Source organism: Atta cephalotes (assembly GCF_000143395.1).
Source record: "Atta cephalotes unplaced genomic scaffold scaffold00069, whole genome shotgun sequence".
Classification (NCBI taxonomy): Eukaryota; Metazoa; Arthropoda; class Insecta; order Hymenoptera; family Formicidae; genus Atta; species Atta cephalotes.
In genome coordinates this window covers 983552-988350 of record NW_012130133.1, presented here as the reverse complement: position 1 = coordinate 988350, position 4799 = coordinate 983552, and positions in this window count along the sequence as shown.

Here is a 4799-nt window from a genome sequence, read left to right as displayed (position 1 = left end):
GAGAGAGAGAGAGTCCGGTCCGGACGAGAGAAGGGTAAAGAAAAAGGTGGAGGGAGAGATGGCGCACGGCAGGCGCGTGGCTCCCACGGGTCGCCTTGAGCCTCTTGGATCGCAAGAGGGAGAGACCAAGAACTCGAGAAGAGTCAGCCTCTCCTGCGAGACGAACAATTCTCACCTGGACACAATTTTGAGAAAGTCTTCTGTAGAAAGAATAAAATTCAAATCAATCATTCACGAACTGCATTAGCCACATAAGAAATTAATTTCGAGGATTGAAGAATAAGTAACGGATTTTCACAATTTTTATATAAGTAAATGTTACTGAGGAACACACACTTGTATCATTAATGGTGATTGTTAAAATCTAGAGCAATGTTTGATTCGAATAATTGGAATATTCAATTATAATAAGGAACATCTAAAGAACTTATTATTTTGAGTTACGATTCTCTGCTACGATTCTCTCAGAGTTTCAAGGAGAGAGCAACGAGGCGGTCGATACAACGGCACGGCTAATTGCCAAATTGGCAGAGAAAGCATTGAAAGAATTCCGCCAGCAGCAGGCTAAGGAAAGCCGGCTGCTGAGGTCGAAGGCTAATTACTTTATCCCGACGTGCAGGCTGCCCCGTACAAGAGGTTAATGGTCGTCGATACCGAATCAAATGGACCCCGTCCTTTAAGAGCCCGTTTAGCCGATTCGTTCTTGGATTCGCGTAAGCTACCTTATTAAATATAATACCACGCGTATCGTTATCGATCGTTGACTTCTTTCTTGTTCTCAACTCTGAAGAATCTTGAAAAAGAATATACGTGATTACGCGAATAAGACGATATCAAATTGAGCTGCTTGTACTCTCATACAAAATCGAGATCAAATATTTGCGTTGAATGTAAAAAAATGTTGTTTTTCATAATATTAATAACACTCTTAGTATGTAGCTAAAGTGTGTACACATAACGAAAGTAATTTATTTTTTTTAAATGTGACGAAAATATATTATAACTTAATTTAAACTAGATTTATTTAAAAACAATTTTCTAGCTATCGTTAAGAATAAAATACACTCAAAAAAATATTTAATTTTAAGATATTAATGAGTTTTATTCTTATCTTCATTTTTTAAACACTTAAAGATGTTCTAGTTTTAAGCTTTTTCAATAAACAAGACACTATGTATTTGGATTTAACGTATTAAAACGTTTAAGACTGAAATATCTTTTATTACTAAACGTTTGTCTTGCAAAGATGTTTTTAACATAACCATTTTAAACACAGCACTTTTTTTACAGTGTAGATGTGTGACATAGAATATTATTTGTTCATAATTTATTACGGATAAAGATTATGAACATGTTTATTCATAGTTATTAGGTCAATGGATTTCTACTTTGTGCATTATTCGACTCGATTATAATTATTATGCTACTACAATAAGAAGAATGAAAGATCCAACGATTCTATTTATCCGTTATGAAAAAGAAGAAAAATGCAGAGAAAAAGAAAGAATTAGTTGCAAAGGGATCAAACGATGTCATTTCGGGATATAATTGGCTTCATTTTTCTCTATTTTCATTTGATTCTCTTTGTCCTCTTAAACACGAATGATATCTGCTCAGATTATCAATAAGTAAAACATCATTTATTTAATGAGATGTTAATTGAAAATGGCTCTTTCATTAACAAAACATTCATTGAAGGTGAAAATGCTAAAAAACGCTTTCGTAATCTTTAACGATAAATGATACGAAAATGCGACTTTATTGACTTCTACTGAGAAAACTATGGCTGACCAGGTCATCCAATAACATGTCTGCGGCAGAAAGAGGTGGAATCCTTATGGAATTTCAAAGAAGTTACAACTCTGCAAATGAAATCCGAAACGCTCGCTATCCAATATCAACGATGAAATTGTTCGCGAGTCTAAAATGTACGAGTAATTTGCTGCCTACCCACTTTTTCAAATTTTTCTTCAGCCTTCATGTCTGGCACGCATAATTGTCAATCAGTTTGTGAATAAAAGCTACAATACTCAAAAAATTTAAACAATAAGACATAAGCAAATCAACATTTTGGATCTGCTGTAGTTTGCATTATTATATCTTCTCTACTGATTGACCGAATTACTACAATCTTACATTTTTTTGCGTGCTATACTTATTGTTAGCTTTAATAGGATCCCTAGCAATTTAAATTCTGCAATGCGCAATATTAAGTTTATTAGAAACACGACAAATTTGTAAAATTTCTGTGTTTAGATGACATAAGATTTGGAATTTACTTGATACCTCAGGGACAATGATCGATATAAATTATTTCATTGAAAAAGTTATATTTGCCGTAATCCGTTTAAATAAACTTTATTAGACTTTTAGTAAACATGTCCCGAATATTTTTCATTAATACACAGTACTAAAATATTAGAAATTAACAGTAATGATCAATATAATGTATGAACCCTGTTCATGTTTTATAATGAATATCGCAATTTAGCAGAAATGTTTATGGATTAAGTTGTTAAAATAGTTAAAGAGCATCTTTCATAATTCTTATTCAACTACAAATGCATTTTGTTTTCGCATTATGTTAGTCCCGCAATACGAGAACAAAAGGTAATAACGACAAAGCCTTGTGTCATCTCATCATGAAAGACGATCATTCCATAGTAATATTTAACGATGAAGTATTCTATGTCATCTTTAATAACGCATTCATTTGATATCGGATGTTAATCGACGATCTCTATTTCCCAACGATTCTCTGAATTTCAAGCTCGTCCAGATAGAGACGGAGGCAGAAACGTGAGGAGCTTTAAACCGCGTGGGTGGTCAATGAACGATTTGCGGGGCTCTCCGTAGATTCTTATGGTTTACGGTCATATCTGCCTTCGCGTATGGTGGTGGTATGGTATATATGTATACGACCATAGCGGCCTACGTTCGTATAACTTGACGACAGAGAGAAAGAGGAGGAAGAGAAAGAGAAAGGAAGGCGCGTCGAGGTGGGCAGAAATCTCGCGTGGCTCTGTCTGTGTATTGCGCCGTATTCGCAGTCACCTTTAACCCCGCCCGATGTCTTTCTCTCTTCCTCTCGTTCGCCACCTCTCTTCTGTCCTCATAGCCGTTCCCTTCTGTCGTTCATCCTAGCTCGCTTCGGGACCATGCGCCTTCGTTGCGCCAATGATCGCGCTGCCGATATCGGTAATTACAGCCTGCGAAACTTGCGTGCGCCTTCTTCTCCTCTCCTCTTCCTTCTCCTCCTCCTACTCTTTCTCTTCCTTTCTATGCTTTCGTCTCCTATCGTCCTAGCTTGTCCTTCGCATCTTCTTCTTTTCCTCGATCCTTCGTCTTCGTACCACGGAACTGACATAGCAAAAAGTTGTAGTTAACTTAGAATTATAAAGCGGCTAGTCTTTATTTACTTTAACTGCTTAATAAATATTGTTATTTCTGATGAGGACACTGCAAATCCAAGCATGTAATAAATGACTTCATTTTACTCCGTAATACACTATACTTTGCATGGATTTATACATTTGAATGTATAATTATAGTATAATTATTTTTAGAGAAAACTCTAAATCACACATACATCTATATGAAGACAATTATTATACATTTAGATTTGTAGAGAGACATTCATTATATAATGAGTAAGTATAATAGAGTTTACATCAATATTTTTTCTTTCGATAAGTTGAAAGTGCTAATAAAAAATTGTACTTATATTTACGTTTGCAATATTCAAGATGATCTTATTGTAGATGTATAGCAATTAAGAGTCTATTTCCAAAGTAAAAAATATGCACATTTCTGATCAATTAAAACACCAGGATTTTAATTTCTGTACTATGAACTGTGCGATGAAAATTTATTCTCCTCGGAGAGAATTAATCATTTCTCAAATGGCTTTCTAGGATAGGCGTATTCCGCGCTTACGTATATAATCGTATTCTAATGGAATCATCTTGTATCGGAATATTACACAGTGTACACGATACTCAAGGTTCAGGATGATGGCAGATGTTGCGACAAACCTCATATAGTCTCTATCTCTCTTAATGAAACAGCCGCGACAACATAACTGCGAATCTTTCTCTCGTCGGCGGCGTAACGTCAGCTCGTGACAGGCGTAATTACAACGGCTGCTCAAGGTGCGCCACTCTTATCCTCTAATCGCGCATCCACGATCGGCCAATCTGACAACGAGCGACCGTCCCGCAATGCTGCCTCGGTTAATTGCATCTCGTTTGTCGCGCCTAAAGGACACCTTTCTTCCCTCTTTATTTTCGCCGCGCTAATTATGACCGACGTAACAGCGTGTTCTCAATTCTGCGGTCGAAACTACTTCTTCATGAATTAATCAGGAATATTGGAGGATTCGATTCTTTTTCCTTAGAAAAATATTACAACAAATAAAAGACGTAAAAAAGATTTATATTATAAAAGAGAAAAAAGTTTAATCGATTAATCTGTTAAGAATATATTCTTTCCTCGATTTGTATTTTTTTCTTTTTATTATGCGATTTTACTGCTGCAAACGGATACGAGCTCGTCGTAAGTTTCCCATCTCCATTTCACCCTCAAAAACGATAGGGCACCGAGAACGATCGCGATAATTACCTCCGTAATGAATTATTCCTTCACGAGACTGCAATACGCATAGGAACACTAAAGTGATCTTTCGCTCTCTCTCTCTCTCTCTNTCTCTACTACTACTACTACTACTCTACTTACGTACTACTCTTCTACTACTACTACTACTACTACTCTACTACTACTACGTACTTACTACTTACTAA